General features: G+C 40.0%; 1 protein-coding gene across 2 annotated transcripts in view; it reads right to left on the bottom strand.

Annotated features, from left to right (window-relative positions):
* SMAD4 (SMAD family member 4) overlaps positions 1-16267 on the bottom strand; it is a 54494-nt gene extending 38227 nt beyond the window's left edge. For both annotated transcript variants that reach the window (XR_012380011.1, XM_025886362.2), the window contains exon 1: positions 15879-16267. The gene's annotated coding sequence lies outside the window, so the exon portion shown is untranslated. The remainder of the gene's footprint in view (positions 1-15878) is intronic.
* Between the last annotated feature and the right edge of the window lie 89 nt (positions 16268-16356).

Here is a 16356-nt window from a genome sequence, read left to right on the forward strand (position 1 = left end):
ATTTTCTTTCGCTATTTACCTGAATCATTAAAAATCTATCCCCCACCAGAGTGCCTGGCTGGCTCAGTTGGTAGAGCAAGCCACTCTTGATTTCAGGGTCGTAAGTTCAAGCCCCACACTGGGCACAGAGCTTACAAAAACAAAACAAAACAAACAATAACTAACTCATCGGTCTCTACCAAAGCCTGTTCCTCTTCTGATAACCTTTATTTGTGAAGCATTAATTCCACTCAATTACCCAGCCCTGGAAAGCTTTGTAAATCATCTCTGACCTACTCTCTCATTCACTATCCTCACATTCTCTCACAAAGTTACATGATTCTCTACCTTAGTCATTTCTAGCAGTCTCCTCCTTTCTATTCTCCCTGATACTGCTGTAATTTTGGGCCTCCCTGGCATTTCTATCAATCACTTGGTATTTACTCATGCTCCCTCTACTGTTATCTATTTTACATAAATGCCTGCCTTTTCAACTAATTATAAGTCCAATGCAGAGAAGCAGTTTTCTTATACCTTTGAATAGTAAGCATTTGCCCACATTCAATAAATACATGTGAAATACATGTTGAAGATACACTTTCTGAATAACCCAAAATTACCTGCCTGGGGTGGTGGGGGGAGTTGGGAGTCAGAAATCTGGATTAGAATCCCAGCTCTCACACTAAGTGGTTGGACAAATTAAGTTAAACTCTCTGAACCTGGATTAAAAGGTGCATACAGAGCTCAAAGGAGAAAATCCTCATGAAGGGCCTAGCACATAACGTTCAATAAAAAGCAGCTATAGGGGCACCTGGCTGACTCTGTTTATAGAGCACACAACTCTTGATCTCAGGGTTATGAGTTCAGGCGCAGGTTGGGCATGAAGCCTACTTTATAAAAAATAAAAAGGAAGCTATAATCTGAGTACTAAAATGTTCATAGTCTGAATAGTAAAATGATTACTTTAAAAGGAGATTTATTTTTTATACATTCTTTCAGTGCTTATTCCAGATTCTTCTATATGGTTCTTACAGATAAAACAAGGCACTTTGAAAGCCCAGATGTTTGTTTTCTTAGGGTACTATCACATGTATTATTACCAAATTCAAAGTATATGATTAAGGAAACAGCAATTAGATAGATAAAAAATAGCCTAAATTTGTTGACTGATACTTGAATTCCGTATTCTTTAAGTTGATTCCTCTTTCAGTTGAACAGTTATTTTCCTAAAACACAATATCCATTTTTCTATTTTTCTCCTATTAAAATATGTCAAAGAAAATTTAGAAAGGCAAGGACAGAAGTAAGCCACTCACCCAAGGCTCACAACTCAAAGGCATACAGGAGCCTGGCAAATTATATAAATGAATAAAATGTGGCAGGTTTAAAAAAAAAGTACTGCAGAGCACAAGTGCAAATCCTTCTAAAGTAGGTAGCCACTATTTAATTCCAGTGGAAATGGCACATGAAAATGCTAGCCCGCTGCTGCCAGATCTTCAATGCTCATTTGTGTATGAAATCTCATTTTTAAGTATCACCAACTTATTTGGGGAGAAAGGGGAGGAAGGAAAAGGGAGAGAAAACCACTGTGTATGCCAAACAAAACACACCTTTCGACTCACATCTGGCCCAATCTCTGAACGCCAACCTCTTAATTTTAATATCTAGACTGAAAGATCTATGGTACAGGAATTGTACTTACCTTATTCATCATATATGCCCAACTCCTAGGACATGTAAGTGCTCTTTATTGTCAAACGAATATCTTTCTGTATGTGCTTTCAAATTCATGTTCATGCTATTCCTTTTGCCTAAAACATCCAGTCTCATTTTATCCACCTGATTAAGTCCTAGTTACCCTTCAAAATGCAGTTTAATTGTCTCTCCCCACCCCCAATCCTGGAGAATGACTTTCCTGGTATGTTTACTGTGTATTCCCTAGTATGTTAATTATCCCCTCCCTCAAATTTAAAACACACTCTAATTACAACTCAACACATTATAGTTATTTGATTATGTATTTGTCTCACACTCTGTTGCCACAAATCTAGAAGTTCAAGAAAACAGCAAAACTTTCTCACCTTAGAAATTCCCAGCACCATGCACAGTTCCTGACATATATGAGGCAAACACAGATTGACTAGCTTTTTATTGTAGCATTTCCTTGCAACAAATTTTTTTTTTAAGATTTTATTTATTTTTTGACAGAGAGAGACAGTGAGAGAGGGAACACAAGCAAGGGGAGTGGGAGAGGGAGAAGCAGGCTTCCCGCGGAGCAAGGAGCCCGATGCGGGGCTTGATCCCAGGATACTGGGATCATGACCTGAGCCGAAGTCAGACGCTTAACGAACGACTGAGCCACCCAGGTGCCCCTTTGCAACAAATTTTAAAGAATATAAATACTTTTGTTGTTGAATTCATTTCTGATACTACTTTCCAAAAGATTTATGCTAATTTAAAAAGCAATTACAGTGTTTGAATGTAACTATTTCACCACACTCAGATGTTACCATCTCTAAAACTTAAGCTATTTGGGGGCCTAATGTTTTAAATGCACATTTCTTTGAAAACTGATAAAAATGTCTTCACTGGGTGCCTGGGTGGCTCAGTTGGTTGAGCGATGGCCTACTGCTCAGGTCATGATCCCGGGGTCCTGGGTCCCACATCAGGCTCCCCCTGCTCTGTGGGGAGCCTGCTTCTCCCTCTCCCTCTGTCTGCCACTCCCTCTGCTTGTGCTCTGTATCAAATAAATAAAATCTTAAAAAAAAAAAGTCCTCACTTTCTCAAACACCACGTTCTTGATTTCATGCCTGTTTTACTTCTATAACTACAAGTGCCTAAAACATAATGTAAAGTTCCTTGCATAAAAAATACTACCAACAGGGGTATATAGATGTTTTCCTTCATTAAATAGCTCTAGATGATAATATTCTAAGAGTGGTATGCAATGATAGGGGGACCTGGGTGGCTCAGTAGGTCAAGCATCTGACTTCGGCTCAGGTCATGATCTTGGGGTCCTGGGATCCAGCTCAGAATCAGGCTCCCCACTCAGTGGGGAGTCTGCTTCTTCCTCTCCTTCTGCTCTTCCCACTCCCCCTGTTTGTGCTCTCTCTCTCAAATAAAATCTCAAAAAAAAAAAAAAAGAGTGGTATGCAATGATACACAAAAGTACTAGAATGGTATAAATAAATTTATAAGTTCTGATTAAAACTCTAGCAGTATGATAGGGCAAGTTAATATGTCTTTCAGTTCTCTCTAAAATGGGAACAAGCTCTCCTTGCCAACTTTACAGATTCTCTATGGAATCAAATGCAACACTGTACATAAAAGCAATCTGGGAACCATAAATTGACCAACAAATATTGTATCTACTAGTATGGGCAAAGCACTCCAGATACAAAAAACAAGTAGCACATAATCAGAAAGTGGTTTTCAACTCTATCAGACAAACATCCCATTTTTGTAACTAACTTATACCACCTCCTCTTAGCCATCCTGAAACAAAGTTCTAACATCCTTACACATATTTTTTTAATTTAACAATGCCTTAATTGTAACATAAAGGAGAAAAAGATTAATATATAATAAAGTGTGCATTTCAATAAAAATGCTCAGGCATGGGGCACCTGGGTGGCTCAGTCAGTTAAGTGTCCGAATCTTGATCTCAGCTCAGGTCTTGATCTCAGGGTCATGAATTCAAGCCCTGCACTGGAGCCTACTTAAAAAAAAAAAATTGCTCAGGCATGATGCTTGCACTTATATGTAGAATCATCATAATTATGACAGTAAAATGACAAAAAATGACAAATTCAGACCTTCCAAGACAGGTGTGTTGTTTGGCAACTCAAATAGCACAATGGCACTGCAGATGGTGACATGGATTTCCCCGAACAGTAAATTCTTTATAAAATTCCAAACAAAACAACTTTAATTTAAGAAGTTTCCTGAAAAAAATGAATATATATTAAGAGTTAGGGGCACCTGGGTGGCTCAGTCAGTTCGGCGTTTGCCTTCAGCTCAGATCATGATCCTAGGGTCTTGAGATCAAGCCCCACATCAGGCTCCCTGCTCAGCGGGGAGTCTGCTTCTCCCTCTCCCTCTGCCCTTCCCCCTGCTTGTACTTTTTCTTTCTCTGTCAAATAAATGTATAAAATCTTAGAGAAAAAAAAAGATGGAGTTAGATAATTATAGGTTTACCTACATGAATTTCTGGGGCATGTGAAAGTGTTATGGGATGCATGATAATTCTTCACAGTCCCTCACATTATAGGATGGCATCCTTTGCCCCCATCTACCAATGCTCCTCTAATTTCCACAACATCCCTTAAAGTACAGTACTTATTCCACTGAGAACCACTAACCTAGAAGATCCAATCCTATCACTACACTAAGAGATGAGAATAGAGACAGCTACTAAACTGATTTGGGACTATAAGTGACAAAGCATGGGAAGTCCAGGGGCGCCTAGGTGGCTCAGATGGTTAAGCGTCTGCCTTCAGCTCAGGTCATGATCCCAGGGTCCCGGGATCAAGTCCCGCATCGGGCTCCCTGCTCCCTGGGAGCCTGCTTCTCCCTCTGCCTCTCTCTCTCTCTCTCTGTCTCTCTCTGTCTCTGCCTCTCATGAATAAATAAATAAAATCTTAAAAAAAAAAAAAAAAAGCAAGCAAGCAAGCATGGGAAGTCCAGAGGTAAGAAGTCTTACCACGGTTTAGCAATAAAGCTAGGCTATGCTACCTGGCAGCAACAAGCAAACCCAAAAGCATCAGTAGCTTAAAACAAAGATTTCCTGCATAAGCTAAACTATATGTCTGTCTCAGATAAACGGATCACTACTCACTATCATTTTTCAGGAATAAGGCTAACAAAGGCTCCATCACTACATATGTCCTCAAATGGCAGGGGAAAAGACAGGATAACTCATGCACTGTCATTTAAAAGTCTATCACTTCCGCTCAAATTTGGATTGGCCAATGTCATACGGCCATGCCAGTGGTTCTCAACCAGGAAAACTCTGTCCCTCAGGAGACTTGGCAATATCTAAAGACATTTTTGACTGTCACAACTGGAATGGGAAGGTGGGAAGCAGAGAACTATTGGTATCAAGTAGTAAAGGCCAGAGCTGTTGCTAAACATCCTGCAATGCACAGGACTGCACCTCATGACAAAAATTTAGCCAGCCCAAAATGTCAATAGTGCTGAAACAGATATCCTGAGCCATGCTTAATTTCAATGTGGGGAAGGGAGACAGAGAAGTGCAGAGAGCCATCAGAATACTGGTGGAATAATACTAATAACTACCACATGTGAGTAAGAATTTGCCAGGCTGAAGGAAAATCAGGAAAAGCAGAGGGATAAGAGTGCAGATGTTTTTCTAGAGTAGGTTCATCACAGGAAAAAGGAAGGAATAATGGCATTAGATTTGCATTAGAAAGAAAACTATAATGAAAGCATGGAGAATAACTTTGGAAAGGGGAAACAAAACTAGTTAGGAGACAGCAATCAGAAAAGCAACAGGCTCTAGATTAGGGGCATGGGCAATGGAAACAAAGGGGGAATCAATATTTCTAAGTAGAACAGACTGGATTTTTTAAGGGGTGAAAAGAAGGGACAGTCAAAAAAGGACCTATCTCATAGTTAACTGAATCATGAGAATAAAAGATTTAAAAAGGTAAGTAACATATTCAGTTGTAAATAAATACACTGAGTTTGAAGAGCTCAGTAGAAAAGTTAAGCCTATTCAAAAGTCTCTAAAATACAGATATTAAAGTCTCTATAATAGAACAAACCATCCTATGGTGACAGGGGTAACAGGAGGTAAAAAGTCAGCAAAAGGGACCGAGGTTCATACTTGTATCTGTCTACCTATTGTGTGTTTTGTCTCTAGCCTTGTTATTAATCATAAGCTATCACCTATTACAGACCACAGGTCTAAAAGGAACTCCATGGACTACAAAGCCAGATAACCAGGCTAATTAAGATACTCTCTAAAACTGGGGGTGCCTGGGTAGCACAGTCAGTTACGTGTCCAACTCTTGGTTTCGGTTCAGGTTGCGATCTCAGGACTGAGATCAAGCCCCACCTAGGGCTCTGCACTCAGCAAGGATGCTCCTCGGCTCCCCCCCGCACGCACATATGTGTGCGCATGCGTGCTCTCTCTCATAAATAAACTCTCTAAAATAAAATTGAGCACTGGTCTGAGAGGTTCTCATGGGAATTCATAAACTTTAAAGAACATTGACTTTTTTTTACTTCTCAGATGTCTGTTTACTTTTGAATTATTGGCAGCATTAAAAATGCAAAATAAAATATGTAAGTATATTTTCTAGAAATTACAGGTATTTTGATCAATGATCAATAGACTACTTAATATGGGAATATGAGATAAGTGCTTACGTTTAACAAGGGAAAAAAAAAACCTGACTTGGTGAAATATCATTAGAAAGAAATTCTAAGTATAGGCTTACAAGCAGAAAACAAAAAGGTGTGCAGGCTTAGTTCAACTGCCTATAGCAGTAGTTACAGCCTAGATTCTAAACAGAGGAAGGTCTGAAAATTGGGGTTCCTTAAACTGAGGGTAACAGGAGGAGCACTCCAAAGAGCACAAAGGATTATGTGCACAGGTATTAATGATTATAAAATCTGAGATGCGAATGATACAATCAAACAAAAAGAATGTCTCTGTTAAAACTTTTAAGATGAACTACAAGGGACAAATTCAGAGATAAACTTCTTATTCACCCATAGGTCTTGGGTAAGTGTCATATTGGTGTACCAGGCTTCACCTTAAAAAATCTTATTTAAAAATTAACTTTGTAACTAGACTTTCTCTGGGGATAATTTTGTAATGTATAAAATATCAAATCACCATGATATACACCTGAAACTAATAGGATATTGTATGTCAGTTATACCTCAAAAAAAAAAAGTTTGCTGGGGCGCCTGGGTGGCTCAGTTGGTCAAGCATCCGCTTTCCACTCAGGTCATTATTCTAGGGTCCTGGGATCAAGCCCTTCATAGGGCTCCCTGCTCAATGGGGAGTCCACTTCTCCCACTCTCTATGCAGCTCCCCCTGTTTGTGCTCTCTCACAAATAAATAAAGTCCTAAAAAAAAAAAAAAAGTTTGCTTCAATGGGGAATTAACCCCTCTGCATTTCTGAGTTGCATCATCTGGCCCCTTTGGTTGCTGCACCAGAAACGAGATCCCATGCCCTACCACACAGCATCTCATCCAGGTCCCAGAGGAGGGGGAGAGGCCAGAAACTCAAGGTGGTGACTGGTCGATCTGACTGTGCAGCAAACCCAATGACTGGTCACCTCCAGGTGGTAAAGCCATGTAGTCACAAACAGAAGAGGAAGACCAGAGCAGCAGCTGAAACAGAACAAGCTGCTAAAGATCTGGGAGGTGATGGCATCAAAAGAATCTAAGCATAAGATGTGCCTCTTCTGAGTATTTCATATCAGAGTTTCATACTGTTATTGATAGGGTGTTACAGGCTGAAATGTCTCCCCACCCCCTGCCAAATCTGTATGTTGAAGCTCTAACCTAACCCCTCAGAATGTGACTATATTTGGAGACAGAGCTTTAAAGAGGTTAATTAAGGTTAAATGAGGTCATTAGAGTGGGTCCTGATCTAATGTGATTTGTGTCCTTATAAGAAGAGATTAGGACACAGACAAGTACACAAGAGAAGACCATGTGAAGACACAGGATAGAAAACAGAGCCATCTACAAGCCAAGGAAATAAACCTCAGAAGAAACCAACCCTTGCTGACACTTTGATCTTGGTCTTCCAGCCTCCAGCATTGTGAGAAAATAAACTTCTGTTGATAAGCAAAAAACAAAACAAAATTAAAAAACACATTTTTCTAGATTCATAAATTAGAGGTAGTTAAAAAAAGAATCAACAAAGTCCTCTAGGTGACACCTGTTTTTCGTCAGCCAAAAATTCTGTAATTGATTTTCCAAGGAAAATCTCCCCATCTGGGCAGGTGGGATAATTCCCAGCCTCACTAACCAGGGTCACCTCCTAGCCACATTAGTTGTTTCCAAGATGGGAAAGGACCCAAGTCAGATCGATGACACAGCTCCAGGACTTCTGCTGGAACTACAGAGGGAATAAAAGTCTCTCTGCTGGACTTGACACTAGGAGTAGCCTGGAGATGACCTGAAACTTAAACAGAAAGGAAAGCAAAGCCAAGGGCACCTGGGTGGCTCAGTCCGTTAGGCGTCTGCCTTTGGCTCAGGTCATGATTCCAGGGGCCTGGCATCAAGCCCGCACTTGGGGCTCCCTGCTCAGCAAGGAGTCTGCTTCTCCCTCTCCCTCTGCCTGCAGCTCCCCTACTTGTGCATGCGCCCTCTCTCTCTCCGTCAAACAGATAAATAAAATCTTAAAAAAAAAAAAAAAAAGGCAAAGCCAAGACAAAGAGTCCTGATGATACTGGTTGTGACCTAGGATCCAGCATTCTGAGGCCAGCTCTATTTTCAGACCAAGCCAATGAATTCCTCTTTTGACAAAGTTTGACTGCTACATGTTTCCTGGTACATAATTACTGAACAAAAATTAAATTAACATTCTCAGAATTAACAGTGATATAACACAAACCACATAAAAATTGGAACCAATCAGTTAATCTAGTCAATAATACAGATAATTAGTTACTTTAAAATAGCAGTTGTCAAACTCTCTGATCTCAGGTCCCCTTATTTACATTCTTAATTATTGAGATTCCAAATAGCTTTTGTTTATATTCTAAAACTTAAAGGTGTTTAAATATGTATTTTATTAATTTAAAATAAGAAGTCCAGTACATGTTAATTAATGTTTTATGAAAAAATAACTATTTTCCAAAGCAGACAAAAATATCAGTATTCAGAGTGACACTGTTTTCCATTTTTGCTAATTTCTTTAATGTCTAACTTAAAAGAAGAGAGCTGGATTCCCATATTTGTTTCTGCATTCAATCTGTTCTGATATGTTTCGGTTAAAATACATGAAGAAAATGTGCCTCACATACATACATACTTGGAAAAGAGAAAAGTACTTTAATGGCCTTTTTAGATAATTATGGTTATTCATCTTTTATTCTTACTTTTTTTTTTAAGATTCTACTTATTTATTGGACAGAGAGAAACACAGAGAGCACAAGAACACAAGCATGGGGAGTGGGAGAGGGAGAAGCAGGCCTCCGGCAGAGCAGGGAGCCCAATGCGGGGCTCGATCCCAGGACCCTGGGATCATGACCTGAGCCGAAGGCAGATGCTTAACGACTGAGCCACCCAGGTGCCCTATTCATCTTTTATTCAACTCAAAAATGCAACAAATGGCAATCCTTAAAGGTTAGCAGCAATGTGGAATCTGAAACTGTATCAATGAACTTCTTGGCTCTGTTATATAAAGATCCATTGGTGTATATTGTACTTTGAATCGATCTACCCAGGCATGATCTTGTAACATCATGTAATGGTCACTGAAAAATACTGGTTCAATGAATTATACAGATCTTCCAAATGCTGACACATTTTCTTACACAATATTTATTTTTTTTTTAAATCACATTCGTTAATATCACCACCAATCTCATCAGAAAAGTCTTTAAGTATTACGCAGCTGGCAAGCCCATGTGGCAGACACAAATTTTCAAATCTAAAATTTTCACTTGAAAGATCATATTTTATCACTGGCAACAACAAGTTATTCTTGAGTGTCAGGCCCACTTCACTAATTTTCAAGGAGATCCCTGATAAATATCCAAGTCTGACTAACTATGGTTCCTCTATTAGTCGTTCTTTTAAGTAAAAATAAGAGAAGTATTCCACTAAAAAAAGCAGCTAATTTACCTTGCAGTTCAACCACACAAATACCATTCCTAGAGATGAACCTTGTACTTGGATGTGCACAAGAAGAACTTTATTCACACTTCGATTTAGTCACACTGAATATTAAAAAGATAGGCATTCCAGGGTAGAGATTTTAAAAATAAAACTTTTTACTGCTTCACCAAAGATATTTTTAAGTGAAACAACATGTTTTCAAACGCTTAACGTGTGTTTGGCTGTGAAGAACACAGTAAAGATTCATAGTTTGATGCCACTGCCTTGATTCATGCTAAGGTGCCAGTGGTTTACCACCCACCACTGCTTCTTCACCATCAGTGCAAATGTCAACACAGAAAAACAGCAAGTAACATGTTTTATTATGAAAACAATTTTAGGGGCACCTGGATGGTTCAGTCATTAAGCGTTCTGCCTTCGGCTCAGGTCATGATCCCGGGACCCTGGGATCAAGCCCCGCATTGGGCTCCCTGCTCAACAGGAAGCCTGCTTCTCTCTCTCCCACTCCACCTGCTTGTGTTCCCTCTCTCGCTGTGTCTCTCTCCATCAAATAAATAAAATATTAAAAAAAAAAAAGAAAATTTTGACTTCATGAACCTGCTAAAAGAATAGGGTGATGGGGGGGGGGGGGCGCCTGGGTGGCTCAGTCATTAAGTGTCTGCCTTCGGCTCGGGTCATGATCCCAGGGTCCTGGGTTCGAGCCCCATATCGGGCTCCCTGCTCGGAGCTTGTGTTCCCTCTCTCGCTGTGTCTCTCTCTGTCAAATAAATAAAAATCTTTAAAAAAAAAAAAAAAAGAATAGGGTCATGGGGACCCCAGGAGTCTGTGGACTACACTTTGGGAAACACTATTTTAAAAGACTGAAAATTAAGATGAATTTTAATAACTGATAACTAAAAGATACATGTCATAAAACCTCTGAAACAAAGAAAACTATCAATTCATCCAGCTTATTCTTTCAAAAGAGGTGTTTCAGAATCCCTGCAGGTTAGCCCAGCACTACTAACTATATATCAAGAGTGGGGCCCCACCTAAAATGCACTCTAAGAGTTTGAGGTGCTGTCAGTTTTACAAAGCACTCATCTAGTCTATACTAGCCTACACATTTCACTTTACAAATTACCAAAATGATAGTGAAACAAATTACAATATGAATATATGCGACTGATTAAAAAACTAATTGCACAGAAGTCATGTCATTTTTCTTTACTATTAACTAGCTGCCTAATTTCAACATCTATACACATAAAATTCTTCCTTTAATTTTAGTGAGGCATATCTATGACACAGAGGTACCTAGTGTGTTTATGTACAATGATACCTGGTTTATCTTACTCCATCAAGTACTACTTCCAGTCATCCTTTCATCAGATGATTGAATTATTACAATGATAAGCATCTACTGATACGCTCTAGAATTCACTAGCAAATACTACTGATAAATATCCTTAACTTTTACATTTACTTGAAAAAGATCTAAGTTCATCCACATTAAAATAAAGAAATCATACCTTACTACAAAAGACAAATATTCAGCAGCAGTCCTTAAAAAAACAAAAACCAAATGATATGCATTCTAAACATGCAAATTGGGGTTTGATGGATTTTAAGTAAATTAGTCCATGCATCAATGACTGCAAAATAAAGCCTGTCACATATTAAAGCAAAGCAATAAGAATAAAATATCCAAAGCCTTTAAAATCAAGAAGTACTTTTTTTTTTCTAATCAGAGATTCCCATGCCTCCTCCACTCAATTCCCATTCTGAATCTGTGTGTGCTGGAATGGAGCGTGGGAAGAGAAAAATAATTAAAAAAAAAAAAATAGCTCTTCCAGAGATGAAGATGCATCTACTCTTCGACCAGCACTTAGGAACTACTGCAGGTGATGTAAATGGAGAACTGAATATGCCCTCCTTAGATGATTTCTAAAGAAATGCTAACTAGTTGGGCTTGCTGAGCAACTGTCTCACAGCGTATAACTTAACTCCTGACAGCAAAAGCTAAATGCATACTTGCCTCTCAGGAACCAGTGAAGCGACCAGTTAACTGGTGCCTAGAAAATTTATGGTTTCCAAGCAGATTAACCCCCCTTGAAGACCAAATTCCACTGGGAGTTTAGATGCTAATTTTGGCACCTAAACAAAGTCCTAAGTCTCTAAAATAGGAGCCCAAATAAGCATTTTAGAGTACTTTAAGAAAAAGATCAACTTCCTATTTAGAATAGTACTGCTATACCAACTTCTTATCATGGGAAATACAAGTCCCTAAAACTTGCTACCAGACATTTCAAATGAAGTGAGAAAATGAACAAAAAGGGGAGAGAGGGACAAATGAAGGGACAACCACTGAAGCAAAACAAATGCGGCAAATACCTTCAAAAGACCCATTACGTTAGATGTGAGATGATTTACACAGTACATATGTATGTCATTGTATTAAAGGATGGAAGTGAAACAGTTCAAAATATAGTTAGAGGACCCTAATAGCTAAGCCACCTCCAACTCTAATCTTGCTGCACCCCAGGCCAACTGAATCCCAATTTTTGGCGGTGGGATCCAGTATTTTTCAAAGCTCCCCAGAAGATTTCAAAATGCAGCCAAGGTTGAGAACCACTGTCCTAAACCTTGGGAGTAAAAAAGCAATAAAAAGATGAACCCCACACTGTTACAAGTTCTCCAAAGTGCAAACAATTTTCATTTAAAATGTAAATAATATAGTCTTCAAGCTTAAATGTATTTACAATTATCACCAACTTTAAATTAAGATGTTATAACAATCTTTACAATCAGTCTCTGGTATCTATCTATCTGACCTATGATATAATTTGCAGTAGCAAATAACTAAGACTTAAATTATAAGATTCTGACCACCTATCATCATCTTAGTTTTACATAAGTAAGCACTACCCTAGTTTCTATCCGCTCTCATGGTTAAAACAAATTTTCCTGGATGCCAATCACACCACAAAATAATGTCAAGGTGACACAACCTAAAATACCTTGTTCCTGAGAAACTGGAATTCAGCCACATTTCCCATCACCAAAATTACACATTTTAAAATTAGAAAAAAAATCCAAAAATTCTAAATCTGACTCATTACCAAGCATATGTTTTGTCATATTATGATGCAAACGGTATCATACTGAAAATTGCTCAAATGAAATCTACACATATTTAACTTTGTCTTTTTAAAACAATCAAATCTTCATCAGCTTTTGAGTAAAAATCCCAAAATTTGATAATTTAACAAAATTATAATGTATTCTGCATTATGGTGATCCAAGTCCTTTAACTTCCATTTAGTGGAGAAAAGAATGAAATCAATGAAACTCTTTTAGTCATGTTAGTCTTACACATGATTAGCATCATTTCAGGGTCAACCTTTAATCACTTAAGCAAAACAAAAATTTCTGCCTAACTACACAATCTTCTAGAAAAAAAGGAAATCAAAACATGTACAATGAGCATTGAAATGGCCAACATAAGATTTTAAAGACCCATTCACTCTAAAAATCACTGAATGAAAAATGAAAAAAAGTTAGGCATGAGTTAGAGGTAGACAATGTAGAGCTAAAATAAGCTTAAACGTAAGAAAAATAAAGTACTCACCAAAACAGGCAAAATTTTAGGTGAGACAAATTATGCATTTTAAATATAATGAACAAGGCAGATACTGTAGGGTTAACTGCTCTAGTAGAGGCCTCAGCAATTCACAGCTCAATTAGAATAGCGTCTAATGATGTTACTATAACACCAGCTCAATCAGAAAAAAAAACAGCTTCCAAGCCAGAGAGCTGGAGTGTGACTGGGCAGCATAAATCAGTTTAATACTTTCTCTTTAATTTGGGGGGGGGGGGACCTAAAGCGGAATGCAGAAAAAATAATTCACACACAAAGAAACAGCTTAAGCTTAAGAAAGTGAAGCATATATAGATTTTTAGAAATAAGATTTGCTGCTTCATAGTATAAGCAGAATTGCTTCAAGTAGCAAAGCCATCAGAAAGGCCAATGATCCACATAAAATGTATTCTAAAAATTTCAAATTCACTTTCTCATCCCAAATTTTCATTAAATCTGGGCGCCTGGGTGGCTCAGTGGGTTAAGCGTCTGCCTTCGGCTCAGGTCACGATCCCAGGGTCCAGGGATCGAGTCCCTGCTCGCTTCTCCCTCTGCCTGAAACTCTCCCTGTGTTCTCTCTCTCTCTCTCAAATAAATAAAATAAATAAAATCTTAAAAAAATTTTTTTCATTAAATCTGCAACTGATTTGCAGTTCTTTTCTAAGCTCAAGATTTACAACGATGGCACTTAGCTAAACAGAGAAGCTTCTACTTAGGCACTCCCACCACAAAAATAAAAAAATTAAGATGTAATACCTCTTTAAAGCAACCTCACCCAAAAACCTGGAAAGCAAAGAAAAAGCCACTTCTATTAACAGACTCACAAAATATTGTATCAATTTTCTCTAGAAAGGCTTTTAGTTTTAATTCCAACGACTTAAACCTACGTAATTCATTACCACCTTTAGACCTAAAAATACTGCAAATCGTAAATGCTTAGACTGCCTGTATTACCCCGTTCTGTAACAAGCCCTTTTAAGAAAACAAAATCATTACTTTAACATTAACACAATATCGTATTTTAAAATATTAATTATATCAATCATTTACAACTTGAAATGTCATGTATTAAGCATATCAGAACTTTTCAAAAGACAAAATAAGAAGTCCTTAGCAGAAAAAGCAAAGTTACACCTTAGAACTTCCTACGCTGTATTTCAACTGAAAGACATTTAATCTCGGTACAAGGCAAAGGCAATTTATGAAATCCACAATAAAATTTATTCCGATGCAATGTTCTAAATCTGATTAGTTTTTGAAAGTATGCATTTCTTTATTTTCTCTTAAGGCTACATGGTCTCTTCCAACAAAAATACTGAACCTATTTTTTTAAAAACCCACATAATCGAACTGCTATCGAGACTAAAAAGATGCTAATTCTTGCAAAAGTCAAAGGTTGTTAACAAAAATTAGCCAAGATTACATGCCTTTAGAAAATTAATTCAGACTAATTAAAATGATTCCACATTATCTTGTATTTATAATTCCGGAATAATCGGCAGTTTCACCTTAAACTATGGTGCAAAAATTAAAGGCATTAAGAAACTAAATTCAAAATAAATAATCAGAAATAAATATGTTCATTAAAAAAATTTTTACTAGGGTTTTCAGGGGGGAAAATAGCTATCAATCGCCAACAGAGTTTTTAAAAACCTCCCTATACCCGCAAAGAAATCTTTCAAGTTAACCAAACACACCCATTTCTTTGAAAATCTTGCCTGAGAAATTATGACCCCAGTTTGGGGCATGTGATGGAACCACCGCCCTACATCCTACACCAATTTCACGCTCAGTATTTGTAGTCCTAGCAATAAAATAAACTATGTCTTTTATTTTTTATTAGGAGTGGGTGGGGTTGGGGGTGGCGGTCAGTTAGGTGCTGAGAATGCTTCCCGCATACAGCCATCACCTACAATGCTCAAAAAAGTGAGTAAACAAATCAAAGCCAGAAACAAAAACTGGAATGACACAACCAGGAAGGGAAAGTAAAGGACAAAGAAAAAAAGATTTCCTTGAGAAAAGAAATTAAGGCAGGCCATTTACAACTTTCATTTATACCTAAAGCGACACACTCCAGCCTACCCAGCGCGCTCGGCTGGGGCGGACAGTGAAACTACTCAAGAACAACAAAGAGAAGCGGCGGCCGCAGCAGGACTCCGGGTCCGAGTTTAACTTGATTCGGCCACACACCGCAAGGGGAGTTCCGGGCCGGAGGACCGGGCCCGGAGCCCGAGGGACGCGAGGCCCCGCGGGCCCGCCGGCCCTGCCTTGGGGCCGCCGGCCGGGCCCGTCAGCGGGCCGCGCTAGCTCTCCCGGCGCACCCGCCGGCCTCCCGCTCGCTTGCTGCCGCCGCCGCCGCCGCCGCCGGGAGCCCGCCCCGGGGCGGGGAAGCCGCGGGCGGGGTGCGCGGGCCCGGCCGGGGGAAGGGGAGGGGACATGGCGCTTTACCTGGGCTCGGGCGATGGCGAGCAGTGTCCGCTCTCCCGCCGCGGCTCGTCCGCGGGGGCGCCGGGCCCGTCGCTCCCCCAGCAGCCCGGAGCGCTCCTCGGCCCCCGCCCCGCCGCGTCCGGGCCAGGCCGCCCCTCCTCGGCGCCGCGCCACTGCCCGCGCGGGCCGCCTCGAGCTCCCGGGCCGCCCCGCGGCGGGGTGCCTCTCTCGCGGGGCGCCCGGCTCCCCTCACCCGCTCCCGCCGCCCTGGGCGGCCGTGGAGTTAAGGGGAGGGCGGGAAGGGCCTCCCGAGGAGAGCGGGCGGGCGCGAACGCGGGCTCCGCCACCCGAGCCGCTCCGTTACCGCAGCGGCGACGACGATCAGGGCCGTGTTGTTGCTGCCAACTTGTCGAAAGGACACTGAGCATGCGCGCACGGAGACCACATCCGGGTAATTTCAGGGTTTGGCCCTCCCCCCCGCAGCTTTCCTTTCTCCCGG

Source organism: Callorhinus ursinus, unplaced genomic scaffold (genome assembly GCF_003265705.2).
Source record: "Callorhinus ursinus isolate GAN/ISIS: 27379988/994484 unplaced genomic scaffold, GSC_fseal_2.0 scaffold11, whole genome shotgun sequence".
NCBI classification, from domain to species: Eukaryota; Metazoa; Chordata; class Mammalia; order Carnivora; family Otariidae; genus Callorhinus; species Callorhinus ursinus.